The following is a 16,249-nucleotide window of genomic DNA, read 5'->3' as shown; positions in this document are numbered from 1 at the left end:
GAAATGGAGGAAACTTCCTAAGCACTCAGATTGGATGCTCAGACTGTCATTGATGTGTCTTTAATTCCATCGAATGTTTTCTAAAATGTAACAGAGGGTGAGAATAAAAGGACGAGGATTGCACCATGAATTTCCCGTGCTGGGGTGGAGAGGCTGCTGCGCGCTTTGCCGGTGACTATTTCAGGCTCCATTCGGGTACCATAGTCTCTAATCCGGAAGTCGTCCGCTGCTGGAAGTGACAGGCTGTTTGGAGCTCGCGGGAAACTCGTCTAGCATGCTGGCGCACTGGTGGGACTCCAGCTGCCATGAGCCTCTGGGTGGACAAATACTGGCCGTGCTCCCTCGACTGGCCGGACTATCAGGAGGAACAGGCGGCGCAGCTGAGCAACCTGGTAAGCAGACCTGGACTGCGGAGGCCGGCAAGTTCCCCTGCTTCCTGAAAAGCCTGAGGATAAGGGAGTGAGAAGGGGGGCGCTGCAGGGTTAGGGGGACCCAAAGTGACAAGTTCCTCAGAGTGCTGCTTCTGCTGCCTGGGGTCCCTTGAGCTTGGGGTGCGGACCTGGTGGAGGCTGCAAACCCCTGTTGTAGGAAGGGCTGGGGCCCATAGGCTCTCCTGCTGCAGGTAGCTAGATGGCGGGCTGATGGAGGGGACAGTGCCCTGCACCCTGTTCGTAGTTACTAGCCTCTTCGGAATCACAGCTAAGTCCTTTCTGAAAACGAGGACTTATTTTACCTAGTGCCTCTATCCTCCATATGAGAGTTTTTGGAAGAATTGGGAGGGAAGTGGAAGATATGTTTTAGTTGTCTTTTTTGTTGTTCTTATAATGCGTGCAATAATATAAAAATCGAGCATTATACTTCATGTGTATGCACAGCGGTTTTTACAGTAGCTTCAACGTTAAGTTTCCTAGTCATAGTATGGGCACATTTTATTGATTCCTGTGGCTACTTGTTTATATTCTTAGGACAGGGGTTAGTATAGTATTCCTACGCCTTAATGAATTTACTTTTAAAGTCTACATCTTCTCATCGGATCAAGCCCCCATGCCCATAGTGCCCTTTAGTTTGATGTCATTCTCTTATTGCTGTTTGATAACACACTCTTTCCCATAGCATCCCTTATGTGCAGTCTTCCTGTATCCCCCACATGAACTTGCAAGGGAATCAGTGTACCCCCTTCTTAGCAAGAAAATCATTTTGGGAACCCAGGCAAGACAAACATCTGTCTCAGTTACAGAGATCAGTTCCACATTCCCATCAGCTCTCATTTTTGAAAGTGCCCTTCAGAGAGCTTGCTGAGGGAGTCCCTGCCTTTAAGCATTTAGTGTTGTGCCTTGCATGTTCTGGGTTGTTCGTGCAAGTTAGATTAAATTAGTGCCCAGAGAAAGCAAACATGAGAGTTTGATGAATTTTCTATTGGAGTCGGATAGTAAACAAAATACCTTAGTACTTTAGAAGTAGTTTAACCTGGAGCACCTGGGTTCGACGAAGTAAAATGCCTTGTTCTTTCTTCGCTAGGTGCAGTTTGGTGACTTTCCTCACCTCCTAATATATGGGCCATTAGATGCTGGAAAAAAATGCAACAATTATGTGTATCCTACAAGAACTTTATGGTGTCGTGGTGAAAAAATTGAGATTTGAGCTCAACCTATCACAGTAAGCATCTCTTGTCAGGGCTCGGCAGATGTTTCTGGCAAGGAATTTCTTTTCTTTTTTTTAAATACTTTTTTATTTTATCGAGCTATACAGTTTTCTCTGCTCCTCTCCAAGCTTCTTCCTTCCCCTTCATCCCTCTCCTATGGTCCCCATGCTTCCAATTTATTCAGGAGATCCTGTCTTTTTCTACTTCCCATGTAGATTAGATTCATCTGTGTCTCTCTTAGGGTCCACATTGTTGTCTAGATTCTCTAGGATTGTGAATTGTAGTCTGGGTTTCCTTGCTGTATATCTAAAAGTCATTTATGAGTGTGTACATATATTTGTCTTTCTGGGTCAGTGTTACCTCAGTCAATATGGTATTTTCTAGATCGATCCATTTGCCTGCAAATTTCAAGATGTCATTATGTTTTTCTGCTGGTAGTACTCCATTGAGTCAATGTACCACATTTTCCTTATCCATTCTTCAGTCAAGGGGCATTTAGGTTATTCCCAGGTTCTGGCTATGACAAACAATGCTGCTATGAACATAGTTGAGCATATGTCCTTGTGGCATGATTAAGCATTTTTTGGATATATTCCCAAAAGCGGTATTACTGGGTCTTGAGAAAGGTTGTTTCCTAATTTTCTGAGAAATCGCCACACTGATATCCAAAGGGGCTGTACCAGCTTTCATTCCCACCAGCAATGCAGGAGTGTTCCCTTTTCTCCACAACCTCTCCAGCATAAGTTGTCATCAGTGTTTTTGATCTTGGTCATTCTTACAGGTATAAGATGGAATCTCAGAGTTGTTTTGATTTGCATTTCTCTGATGACTAAGGATGTTGACCATTTCCTTAAGTATCCTTCAGCCATTTTAGATTCTTCTGTTGAGAGTTCTCAATTTAGGTCTATACTCCATTTTTTATTAGATTATTTGTTCTTTTGATGACCCATTTCTTGTGGTTTTTATTTATTTTGGAGCTTAGACCTCTATCTGATGTGGGGTTAGTGAAGATCTTTTCCCATTCTGTAGGCTGTCGTTTTGTCTTGTTGACCATGTGCTTTGCTTTACAGAAGCTTTTCAGTTTTAGGAGGTCCCATTTATTAATTGTTTCTCTCAGTGTTTGTGCTCCTGGGGTTATATTTAAGAATTGGTCTCCTGTGACAATGCATTCAAGTGTACTACCCAGTTGAGATCTTTGATACATTTGGACTTGAGTTTTGTGCAGGTTTTGTGATGATAGATATGGGTCTATTTTCATTCTTATATAAGTTGATATCCAGTTTTGCCAGCGCCATTTCTTAAGTATGCTTTCTTTTTTCCATTTGATATATTTTGCTTCTTAGTCAAAAATCATGTTTTTGTAGGTGTGTGAATTAATGTCCATGTCTTTGATTCAGGTTTATTGTTCTGCCTGTCTATTTTTATGCCAACACCAGGCTGTTTTTACTACTGTAGCTTTGTAGTAGAGTTTGAAGTCAGGGATTGTGATGCCTCCAGAAGTTCTTTTATTGTACAGGATTGTTTTGGGTCTCCTGGGTTTTTTGCTTTTCCGTATGAAGTTGAGTACTGTTCTTTCGAGGTCTGTGAACAATTTTGCTGGGATTTTGATGGGCATTGTATTGAATCTGTAGATTGCTTTTGGTAAGATTACTATTTTTACTATGTTAATTCTACCTACCCAAGAACAGGGAAGATCTTTCCACTTTATGGTGTCTTCCTCAAGTTCTTTATTCAAAAATTTAAAGTTTTTATCTAACAAGTCTTCCTTAGAGTTATCCCGAGATATTTTATGCTATATGTGGCTATTGTGAATGGTAATGTTTGATTCTCTGATTTCTTTCTCGACCCATTTATCTGTATAAAGGAGGGCTATTGATTTTTTTGAGTTAATCTTGTATCCTGCTACATTACTGAAATGTTTATGAGTTGTAGAAGTTCATTGGTAGAATTTTTGGGGTCACTTATGTAAGCTATCATATTATCAGCAAATAGTGAGAGTTTGAGTTCTTTTCCAGTTTGTATCGCCTTGATCTCCTTTTTTTTGGGTCTTATTACTCTAGCTAGAACCTCAAGAACTATGTTGGATAGATATGGAGAGACTGGAAAACCTTGTCTTTTCCCTGATTTCAGTGGGATTGTTGGGAGTTTCTCTCCATTTAGTTTGATGATGGCTGTTTGCTTGCTGTATATTGCCTTTTATGTTTAGGTATGTCCTTTGTATTTTTTTTGAAAGCTATTTCAGCATCAAATGAGATGACCATGTGTTTTTTTATTTTTCAGTTTGTTTATGTAGTGAATTCCGTTGACAGATTTTTGTATGTTGAACCATCCCTGCATATCTGGGATGAAGCTGATTTGAATATGGTGGATGATGGTTCTGATGTGTTCTTGGATTCGATTTGCCAGTATTTTATTGAGTATTTTTGCATCAATGTTCATGAGTGAGTTTGGTCTGTAATTCTCTTTCTTAGTATTGTCTTTCTGTGGTTTGCATATCAGGGTAATTGTAGCCTCATAAAAAGAACTTTGTAATGTTCCTTCTGTTTCTATGGTGTGGAGTTATTTGTGGCATATTGGTAATATTTCTTTGAAAATCTTGTAGAATTCTGAGCTGAAACCATCTGGTCCTGGACCTTTTTTGGTTAGGAGACTTTTGATGACCGTTTTTAAATTTCTTTAGCAGTTATAGGTCTGTTTAATTTGCTTATCTGGTCTTGGTTTAATTTTGGTAAGTGATTATTTATCCAGTAAGTTGTCCACTTCCTTTAAGTTTTCTAATTTTGTGGAATACAGGTTTTTGAAATATGACCTAATGATTCTCTGGATTTCCTACATGTCTGTTGTTATGTCCCTCCTTTCATTTCTGATTTTGATAATTTGGATATTTTCTCTCTGGCTTGTGGTTAGTTTGGGTAAAGGTTTGTCTGTTTTGTTTATTTTTCTCGAAGAACCAACTCTTTTTTTTTTTTACTTTTTTTTATTGAAAAAAAATTTCCACCTCCTCCCAGCCTCCCATTCCTCCCCCCCACTTCCCATTCCTCTCCCCCTCTCCCTCCCCCCACTCCTTTCCCCCTCCCTCTCCAGTCTGAAGAGCAGTCAGGGTTCCCTGCCCTGTGGAAAGTCCAAGGTCCGCCCCCCTGCATCCATGTCTAGGAAGGTGAACATCCAAACTGGCTAGGCTCCCACAAAGCCTTGTGCCATTGTCCTTGGCTTCGCATCCACCCTCATTGTTTGTCACTTTCAGAGAGTCCGGTTTTATCCCATGCTTTTTCAGTCACAGTCCAGCTGGCCTTGGTGAGCTCCCAATAGATCAGCCCCACTGTCTCCGTGGGTGGGTGCACCCCTGTAGTCCTGACTTCTTTGCTCATGTTCTCTCTCCTTCTGCTCCTCATTGGGACATTGGGAGCTCAGTCCTGTGTAGTAATATGGAGAGCGGCGGCGGGGCTGCGTCCCCAAACACCCCAGCCGCCTGCCCGGCTAGCTTTACCCGAAATAATTACACGGACACTGTATTCATTTATACACTGCTTGGCTCTTAGCTCTAGCCCTTACTGGCTAATTCTGATATCCCAATCAACCCATCTCTAATAATCTGTGAGCACCGGTCTTACCGGGAAGATTCTAGCCTAAGTCCATCCTGGGTCGGAGCTGGGGCATGGCATCTCTCTCTGAAGTGTCTGCTCCCCAGCGGAGAGCTGTCGAGTCTGACCTCACTTCCTCTTCCTCCCAGCGTTTTGTTCTGTTTACTCCTCCCACCTATCTCCTAACAGATGAGAGCCAAGCAGCTTCTTTTTATTTAACCAATGACCTTCCTCCATCAGTCCTGTGCTCCAGTGTGGGTCTCTGTCTCTATCTACTTCCATCGCCAGATGAAGTTTCTATGGTGATATGCAAGATATTCATCAGTATGGCTATAGGATAGGGTCGTTTCAGGTTCCCTATCCTCAGCTGCCCCAGGAACTAACTGGGGACCTCACCTTGGGCACCTGGGAGCCTCTCTAATTCCAAGTCTCTTGCCAACCCTAAGATGGCTCCCTTAATTAAGATTTGTGCTTCCCTGCTCCATTATCCGACCTTCCTTTATCGCAATCATCCCGTTTCCACAAGTTCCCCCATCTTCCCCTTCTCACTTTTCTCTCCCCTTCTCCCCTTACCCTCCTCCCACCCCACCCCTAAGATCTCAATTTATTCCCCGGCAATCTTGTCTACTTCCTATAACCAGGAGGATAGCTATATGTTTTTCTTTGGGTTCACCTTCTTATTTAGCTTCTTTAGGATATCAAATTATAGACTCACTGACCTTTATTTATGGCTAGAACCCAATTATGAGTGAGAACATCCCATGTTCATCTTTTTGGATCTGGGTTACCTCACTCAGGATAGTATTTTCTATTTCCATCCATTTGCATGCAAAATTCGAGAAGTCATTGTTTTTTACCACAGCGTAGTACTCTAATGTGTAGATATTCCACACTTTCTTCATCCATTCTTCCATTGAAGGGCATCTAGGTTGTTTCTAGGTTCTGGCTATTACAAATAATACTGCTATGAACATAGTTGAACAAATGCCCTTGTCATATGATCGGGCATCTCTTGGGTATATTCCCAAGAGTGGCATTGCTGGGTCCAGGGGTAGGTTGTATCCCAAATTTCCTGAGAAACCGCCAAACTGCTTTCCAAAGTGGTTGCACAAGTTTGCATTCCCACCAGCAATGGATAAGGATACCCCTTCCTCAACAACCTCTCCAGCAAAGGCTATCATTGGTGTTTTTGGTTTTAGACAATCTGACAGGTGTAAGATGATATCTCAAAAATTGTTTTGATTTGCATTTCCCTGATCGCTAAGGAGGTTGAACATGACCTTAAGTCTCTTTTGGCCATTTGAACTTCTTCTATTGAGAATTCTCTGTTCAGATCAGTGCCCCATTTTTTAATTGGGTTAATTAGCATTTTAAAGTCTAGTTTCTGGAGTTCTCTATATATTTTGGAGATCAGACCTTTGTCTGTTGCGCGGTTGGTGAAGATCTTCTCCCAGTCAGTGGGTTGCCTTTGTGTCTTAGTGAAAGTGTGCTTTGCTTCTCAGTTTTAGTAGGTCCCATTTATTCAATGTTGCCTTTAATGTCTGTGCTGCTGGGGTTATACATAGGAAGCGATCGCCTGTGCTCATATGTTGTAGGGTACTTCCCACTTTCTCTTCTATCAGGTTCAGTGTGTTCAGATTGATATTGAGGTCTTTGATCCATTTGGACTTGAGTTTTGTGCATGGTGATAGATATGGGTCTATTTTCATTGTTTTACAGGTTGACATCCAGTTGTGCCCCTACCATTTGTTGAAGATGCTTTCTTCCTTCCATTGTATACTTTTAGCTCCTTTATTGAAAATGAGGTGTTCATAGGGTTTTGTGTTAAAATCCAGGTCTTCTATATGATTCCATTGGTCGTCTTCTCTGTTTTTATGCCAATACCACACTGTTTTCATTACTGTGGCTCTGTAATAGAGTTGAAGTCAGGGATGGTAATGCCTCCAGAAGTCCCTTTATTATATAAGATTGTTTTGGCTATCCTGGGGTTTTTGTTTTTCCATATAAAGTTGAGTATTGTCATCTCAAGATCTGTGAAGAATTTTGATGGGACCTTAATGGGCATTGCATTGAATCTATAAATTGCCTTTGGTAGAATTGCCATTTTTACTATGTTGATCCTCCCAATCCAAGAGCAAGGGAGATCCTTCCATTTTCTGGTATCCTCTTCAATTTCTTTCTTCAATGCCTTAAAGTTCTTGTTAAATAGATCTTTCACTTCCTTGGTTAGAGTTACCCCAAGATATTTTATGCTGTTTGTGGCTTTCGTGAAAGGTGATGCTTGTCTGATTTCCTTCTCTGCTTCCATATCTGATTTCATGGAGTTGATCTTTTATCCTACCACATTACTAAAGGTTTTGTCAGCTGTAGGAATTCTTTGGTGGAGTTTTTTGTGGTCGCTTATGTACACTATCATATCATCTGCAAATAATGAAAGTTTAACCTCTTCCTTCCCAATTCGAATCACCTTATGTTGTCTTATTGCTATTGCTAGAACTTCAAGCACTATATTTTAGAGGTATGGAGAGAGTGGACAGCCTTGCCATGTTCCTGATTTTAGTGGGATGGCTTTGCATTTCTCTCCGTTTAGTTTGATGTTAGCTGTCGGTTTGCTGTAAATAGCTTTTATTGTATTTAGGTATGACCCTTGTATCCCTAATCTCTCCAATACTTTTATCATAAAGGGATGTTGAATTTTGTCAAAAGCTTTTTCAGCATCTAATGAAATGATCATATGGTTTTTTCTTTCAGTTTATTTATATGATGGATTACATTGATAGATTTTCGTATGTTGAACCAGCCCTGCATCTCTGGAATGAAGCCTACTTGATCATAATGGATAATTTTTCTAATGTGTTCTTGGATACGTTTTGCCAGTATTTTGTTGAGGAATTTTGAGTTGATGTTCATGAGTGAGATTGGCCTGTAATTCTCTTTCTTGGTTGAGTCTTTGTGCGATTTTGGTATCAGAGTGACTGTGGCTTCATAAAAGGAATTTGGCAATGACTCTTCTGTTTCTATATTGTGAAGTACGTTAAGGAGTATAGGGATTAGGACTTCTAGGAAGTTCTGGTAGAATTCCGCATTGAAACCATCTGGTCCTGGGCTTTTATTGGTAGGGAGGTTTTTGATAACAGCTTCTAATTCTTCGCGACTAACAGTTCTATTTAGATTGTTCGCCTGTTCCTGGTTTAACTTTGGTATATGGTATTTATCTAAAAACGTGTCCATTTCTTTGACATTTTCCAGTTTTGTGGCATACAGGCTTTTGTAGTAAGATCTGATGATTCTTTGAATTTCCACTGCGTCTGTGGTTATGTCCCCCTTTTCATTTCTGATCTTATTAATTTGCATATTCTCTCCCTGCCGTTTGATTAGTTTGGATAGGGGTTTGTCAATCTTTTTGATTTTCTCCAGGAACCAGCTTTTTGTTTCATTGATTCTTTGGATTGTTTTCTGTGTTTCTATTTTGTTGATTTCCGCCCTCAGTTTGATTATTTCAGTCTTCTACTCCTCCTAGGTGAGTCTGCTTCTTTTTTTTCTAGAGCTTTCAGGGGGCTGTTAAGTCTCCAATGTGTGCTTTCTCTGTTTTCTTTAGGTTGGCACTTAGTGCTATGAACTTTCCTCTTAGGACTGTTTCATAGTGTCCCATAAGTTTGAGTATGTTGTTTCTTTATTTTCATTGAATTCAGGGAAGACTTTAATTTCTTTATTTCTGCCTTGATCCAGGTGTGGTTCAGTAGTTGACTGTTCAGTTTCCATGAGTTTGTAGGCTTTCTGGGGGTAGCATTGTTGTTGAATTCTAACTTTCATCCATGGTGATCTGATAAGACGCAGGAGGTTACAAATATTTTTTTTGTAACTGGAAGTTTGCTTTGTTACCGAGTATGTGGTCAATTTTCGAGAAGGTTCCATGAGCTGCAGAGAAGAAGGTATATTCTTTCCTATTTGGGTGGAATGTTCTATAGATGTCTGTTAAGTCCATTTGATTCATTACCTCCATTAATTCTCTTATTTCCCTGTTAGGTTTCTGTCTGATTGACCTGTCCATTGGTGAGAGAGGAGTGTTGAAGTCTCCTATTATTAGTGTGTGCGGTTTGATGGCAGCCTTGAGTTTTAGTAATGTTTCTTTTACTTACGTGGGTGCTTTTATAATAGGGGCATAGATATTCAGGATTGAGACTTCATCCTGATGAATTGTTCCTGTTATGAGTATAAAATGTCCCTCTCCATCTTTTCTGATTGATTTAAGTTTGAAGTCAACTTTGTTAGAAATTAGTATGGCCACACCTGCTTGTTTCTTGGGTCCATTTGTTTGATAAGCCTTTTCCTAGCCCTTTACTCTGAGTAGCTGCCTGTCTTTGTGGTTGAGGTGTGTTTCTTGTAAACAGCAGAATGTTGGATCCTGTTTTCGTATCCAATCTCTTAGCCTGTGCCTTTTTATAGGTGAGTTGAGTCCATTGACATTAAGTGATATTAATGACCAGTGGTTCTTAACTCCGGTCACATTTTTAGTCATAGAGTTTGTGAGTTTCCCTTCTTTGATTCGTGTTGAAGGGTCTCTAGATGTTTGTGTTATTGTGGTCATTGTTGGACTCCTTGGTTTGTGATTTTCCTTCTATTACTTTCTGTAAGGCTGGATTTGTGGCTACGTATTGTTTAAATTTGTTTTTATCCTGGAAAATGTTATTTTCTCCATTTATAGTGAACGAAAGCTTGGCTGGGTATAGTAGTCTGAGCTTGCATCCATGTTCTCTTAGTTTCTGCAGTACATCTATCCAGGACCTTCTGGCTTTCATGGTTTCCATAGAGAAGTCAGGTGTAAGTCTGATAGGTTTACCTTTATATGTAACTTGACCATTTTTCTTTGCAGTTCTTAATATTCTTTCTTTATTCTGTATGTTTTGTGTTGTGATTATTATACGGCTTTCTGTATGCTTCTTGAACCTTCAAAGGAATATCTTTCTTTAGGTTGGGAAAATTTTCTTCTATAATTTTATTAAATATGTTTTCTGGACCATTGAGCTGTACTTCTCCTTCTTCTATCCCAATTATTCTTAGGTTTGGTCTTTTTATTGTTTCCCAGATTTCCTGAATGTTTTGTGATATGAATTTGTTGGTTTTGCTGTTTTCTTTGATCAGTGTGTTTATTTTCTCTATGGTATCTTCAGTGTCTGACATTCTTTCTTCTATCTCTTGTAATCTGTTGGTAGTACTTGTCTCTGTAGTTCCTGTTCATTTACCCAGATTTTCCATCTCCATCCTTCCCTCGGTTTTTGTTTTCTTCATTACTTCCATTTCAATCTTCAAGTCTGAACCGCTTCCCTTACCTGTTTGATTGCTTTTTCTTGTTTCTCTTGGTTTTCTTGGGTATCTTTGAGCGATTTATTCATTTCCTCTACCTTTTTGTTTGTAATCTCTAATTGTTTATGGCAGTTTTTCACCTCCTGTTTAAGGTCTTCTATTATTTTCATATAGTTCACTTTTGAGTCGATTTCTTCTAATTCTTCTGGAGTAGGGTGTACAATTCTTATTTCGGGATCCCTGGATTCTGGTGATGTCATGTTGCCTTTCAGGTTGTTGGAGGAATTCTTGTTTGGAGCCTTCCCATCTCTTCCTTCAAATGAATCCAGAAGAGGCCTGGTGTCTTGGTCCAGTCTTTGCTGTGACTGACTCTCTGGGTGTATGTCTTCAGTGTAGAAGCAGGAACAGTTCCGGTCCAGATGGAACTCCTCAGCACCAAAACAAGGACGCCTGGTAGTCCAATGATCCGGGGACAAAAGGAAGAACAGAACGGGGCAGGCAGGGCGGTATCCAGAAGAGCACAGGACACCCTGCTGCACAAGCTGAAGGTGCGCGTGCTCCCTTTCTGGGGGTTCTAGAGGCCTGCCCTGTAGGTAGGCACTCACCGCTCTGGGTGGGTAGCCTTAGTCTAGGAGCATAAAACTGTTCCTGAGCAAAGAATCTTGCAGAAAACCCAGATTTGGGGAGAGGGGTGTGTGTAAGAAAGACAGCCCTACAGAAGGAGCTGAAGGAGGGGTGTTGTGCTCTCTTCCGGGACAATCCGCCCCTGGATAGCACACACTCACCAGTCCAGATGGGACTCCTCAGCACCTAAACAGGGCCGCCTGGTAGCCCAATGATCCGGGGACAAAAGGATGAACGGAGCAGGCAGGGCGGTATCCAGAAGAGCTCAGGAGACCCTGGCGCACAAGCTGGAGGTGCGCGTGCTCCCTTTCCAGGGATCCTTGAGGCCTGCCCCATAGGTAGGCACTCACTGCTCTGGGTGGGTAGCCTTAGTGTAGGAGCAGAAAACTGTTCCTGAGCAAAGGACCTTGCAAAAAACACAGACTTGGGAGAGGGGGGGTCGTGTGTAAGCCCAACTCTTTGTTTTATTGATTGTTGTATTGATTGTTTTCTTTGTTTTTATTTTGTTTATTTTTGCTCTTAATTTGATTATTTCTTGCCATCTAGTTCTCTTAGGTCAGTTTGCTTCTTTTTCTTCTAAACTTTTCAAATGATCTTTTAATTCACTAGTGCCCGAACCTGCAGAGGTCTCTGGTTCCTGCCCACTACATTGGAGGTCCCAGATTCATACCCCGACCCTCAGAGTTCCTGGCTCAGGACCAGTTTCTGGGAGGTCCCATATTCACACCTGGACCTGCAGGTGTTCTGGTTCAGGTTTACTCCATTGAAGATACGGACTTACTCCCAGTCCTGCAGAGGTCACTGAATCCTGCCTATCTCCTCGTAGGTCCCAGACTCATTGCCTGAACCCGTAGAGGTCTCTGGCTCTGGCACACTCCCTCAGCATTTGCTCTGGTTGCTCTGCTGTACCTGCTCCTGTGGAGTTCACTGTCTCAGGTCTGCTCTGGCCTAGGTTGCTGGCTCTGTCCTGCTCCTGTAGAGTTCGCCATCCCAGTTCCACACTCTTGCCCAGGTTGGTGACTCAGTCCTGTGCTTATGAAGTTAGCTGTCTCAGGTCTCCCTGGCAAGGATTTTTAGTACTGATCAGATATGCACCCCTCCCCAACACTGGCTGCCTATGACTTAAGAAATAGAGAGAGAGAGAGAGAGAGAGTGTGTGTGTGTGTGTGTGTGTGTGTGTGTGTGATATACATAGATCAGTTCATCAGATGAAACAGACATTCACGGTGTCGTCAAAGTGAAAATCCACAAAAGTAATTTGCTGCAGAACATGCATACTTTAAGTTGATACATGATCGTCATCTCACACCAGTTGTCTGAGAGGGATTGCAGAGACACATTATTAAACGGGAAGAGTAAAACAGGTGTGCATGAGATTTCCTCTTTCTATGTTATTATTTGCCGTGGAACTTGAATATATTTTTCCTTTATTTCTGTGTTAACATGGAAGACTGTTCAGGTAGTTAGTGGTGATTGGTTATACATGAGAAAAAGAAGATAGCCAGTAAGAAAATGTTATGCAGATTCTTGTTTCATTCACAGACTCCATCTAAAAAAAATTGAAATCAGCACCGTTGCCAGTAACTACCACCTGGAAGTTAATCCTAGGTAAACTGCTACTAAATATTTTTAGAAAAGTAGTAGGAATTACATTTTTAGCAAAAACAAAAAAAAATAGTTTACACTCCTTGTCCTCCAGCTTAGAGTTATTTTTTGAAATATTGCTGTACGTTTGGTAGCTTGGTCCACAGAGCAGATTAAAGTAAAGCTGGTTGCTTGACCCACAGCCTGTGCTGTCACTGAAGTCTGCTCGCTCTGCAGAGCTCACAGTTTGCAGTTCCTTGCATGAGTTCTGTTGAGCTATCCTGACTCTTTCAGTGTTGGTGAGCATAAACAAAGCTGTCTAAAAAGTCAATCCTGTCTGGAATAAGTATCAGATACTGAGTGTGGGCCACCATCCTTCCTTGGTATATTTTTTGTTTTGCTGAGTTCCAGGGATGCATCTGCCTCTGTTTCTCCAGCTCTGAGTTTTATGAGCATCTTTTTACATGGTTTCTGGAGCTGAACTCAGGTCTTCCTGCTCCAAAGTTAGATTAGCATGTTTGTCCATTACATTTATGGTTACGTGAAAAGTAATTATTTTCTTAGAACTATGAATTCAATGTGATTATTTTCTATTGACCATCTTTAACAAAACATAAAAAAATAATAGGTTTTTTTGTAGTGTTTGAAGGCAGGAGGCCAGAGAGGGTTTTTCTATGTTTGGGGCTTAGGTGTTTCTGTGTTTTTTCTTCAGAAAGTCGGGTCCCATATTTCCTACCACTCTACATTCTTGTCCTTGTCTCTCCTATTCTGCTCACTTGGCTCCCACTGCTGGGCTCTGCATGGAGCATCCTCTTAGCAGGAAGTGCGTTTGTTCCAGAACCACCTACCTGCTCCATTCCCACTGTGTCAGGGTCCCATGTTCTCAGCCACAGATTGGGCCCTGTGGGGCCTGCTCCTGCTTATGGCTTCTGCATTCACACTGGCTGTGATCCTGTGTGTCCTGTGGGCAGTCTGTGGTTTCACATTTTCACATTTGGACAAGTGTTGTGGATTCCTCTTTTGACTCCCACTCAGGCATGATGTGTCTTTGTCTTTGTTCTTTTTATGGAAATGGGAATGGAGTTTGACTTTTCACCCCCTGCCTACTCACAGTTCCTGAACCTCTTAAGGCTGACTGGTCATGGATTGCAGCCAGATGCAATTTTCCTGTATGTCTTCCCAGATTCTCCTGTTGAATGTACCCATTGGCTATGACTCTTGCATCAGAGATTTCCAAAGTATTAACAAATTCTTTGAGTTTATAGCATAGATCAGTACATCCTTGTCTTGCAACTTTGTTATGATGAAAGCTGAGATGAAGTGAGAAGTCCTAATTTAACTTCATTTTGACCAGGGTTTCTTAGTCTTGTTTGATTATAACATTTTAAAAAACATGATTCTGCCTTTGCAGAGGTGAAAGTAGAATATCAGCCATCTATTTAGGACGTCACACCTATTAATGAGGACACGGTAGAGGCAGATGGGGACTTAACGCTTGAGTGCCCTCCAGTTGTAGCTGGTTTGTTTCTTTTTGACCCAGTGGTATTATTGACATGGTGGACAAACTCAGAAAGGATGCTCAGCATGCCTTGCACAGAACAATGGAGAAGTACATGTCCACCTGCAGGCTGATCTTGTGTTGCAATTCCACATCTAAGGTGATCCCCCCGATCTGCCATAGGTGCCTAGCAATTTGTGTGCCTGCTCCCAGCATTGATGACGTTAGTCATGTTAAGCTTTCCAGAAATATCTTAGCTCAAATTTTGTTTTCCAAAACAAGGTGAAGCATATCAGCCATTTAAGGGCAGCTGCAGACAGATCCAAAGGTCAGCCATTAGTAGGTGTACAGAGTGATGTGTTTACTGGTAAATACAAATATAAAATATGTTCTCTTGCATCTATCTTTTAACAAATGAGTGTTATGAATTCAGTGCCTAAGGACTGATGAAGTATTTAATGTCTTCTACCTAAAGCTGATTTAGTTTGTCATAGGGGAAATGGGAGCATAGGGGACATAGAGAACGCGAGAATCCCTGGTTCCTTTGTGGGAGTCAGTGCACCGTTTTCCCGTTCGTCTTAACAGCTGTCAATAACATGTACTAGTTTCCCAGTAGACAGCGCTCACTCATAATAGACAGTGAAGACTGTACAGCAGCAGCACTTGGCGTCCTGTAGGAGGCAGCAGCACTGTGAAAGGCTCCACAGCGATGCGGACAGATGTTAGACATTGGCTCATGTGCTTTCCTCCTTGTTGATTTGTCTTCCAGATTTGCAGTGTGTTATACAGTGTCTGCAAGAAGGAGGGTCTGGCTCTTCCTTCGAAGCTGGCTCACAGGCTGGCAGAGAAGTCCTGCAGGAACCTCAGGAAAGCCTTACTGATGTGTGAAGCTTGCAGAGTGCAGCAGTGAGTGGGGCCGTCACACAGGGAGCATCTGGAACATGACGATGTGTGGTTAATGTATTTTCTCTGGTGTCATAGATACCCTTTTACTGAAGACCAAGAAATCCCCGAGACAGACTGGGAGGTGTGTCAGAGGGAGACTGCAAATGCTACCGTCAGTCAGCAGACTCACAGAGGTAACAGCCTGAGGGAGGCACACGACATTTACAATAATTCCCGAGCTTTAGTGTGGGAGGTCCTTCTGTCTATATGTTGCTTTTATTGGTTAATGAATTAAGAAATTGGCCGGCCTGATAGGGCAGAAGAGAACTAGGTGGGAAAACTAAATGGAATGCTGGGAGAAAGAAGGGCAGAGGAGAAGTAGGTGGGGAGAACTAAATGGAATGCTGGGAGAAAGAAGGGCAGAGGAGAAGTAGGTGGGGAAACTAAATGGAATGCTGGGAGAAAGAAGGGCAGATTGGAGAGAATCCAGGTAGCCTCTGGAGCCAGAAGGAACTTTTCCCGGTGAGTCACAGCCTCGAGACGATACACAGATTAATAGAAATGGGTTAAATTAATATGTGAGAGTTAGCTAGTAAGAAGCTAGAGCTAATGGGCCAAGCAGTGATTTGATTAATGCATCTTTTGTGTGATTATTTCAGGGCTAAGTGGCAGGGAACTAACTAGTGGCCTCCTGGCAACAGACAGAGCCTCATTTGAAAGGGGAAAAAATTGCATGTAAGACCTGTATTTAGTGAACCTAAGTAGTTAGTGCATATAGTTTATGCTTTTCTTCAATATGTTAGCATGTAAAATTGAACTTTATTCATCTCTTTTTCCCCACAGAAAGTAGCTTAGTTTTATTGCACAGAATAAAGTGCCTAGTGTGCCTAGGCTGAAAGAACAATTTTCATTGTTGTAATTGCTTTGTCATTGATGCGGAATGTGCTAGAGAGACACTGAGCTTCCAGCTTGAGAGCTAACTTAGCCAAATGTTTCTCTCTTAGAGATACTGTTTGTTGTCCTGAAAGGGCACTTGTGCTTTGGTGCAGAGATCAAAAAGATTGTACGTTGTGGGTCCAGAAGTACAAGACACTGCTCACGCCCAAGGACAGGCTCTGTGGTGAGAAATAC

The 16,249-nt window shown here is 41.8% G+C and overlaps 1 pseudogene; it reads left to right on the top strand.

Annotated features, from left to right (window-relative positions):
• The first annotated feature begins 305 nt into the window (after nt 1-305).
• The window catches only part of LOC142847571 (replication factor C subunit 3-like), a 204,159-nt pseudogene continuing 188,215 nt past the window's right edge, over nt 306-16,249 (top strand).

The sequence above is a fragment of the Microtus pennsylvanicus genome, chromosome 1 (assembly GCF_037038515.1).
Source record: "Microtus pennsylvanicus isolate mMicPen1 chromosome 1, mMicPen1.hap1, whole genome shotgun sequence".
In the NCBI taxonomy this organism is placed as follows: Eukaryota; Metazoa; Chordata; class Mammalia; order Rodentia; family Cricetidae; genus Microtus; species Microtus pennsylvanicus.
The sequence above is the reverse complement of the archived record's forward strand: the minus strand, read 5'-3'. Positions and strand labels throughout refer to the sequence as shown.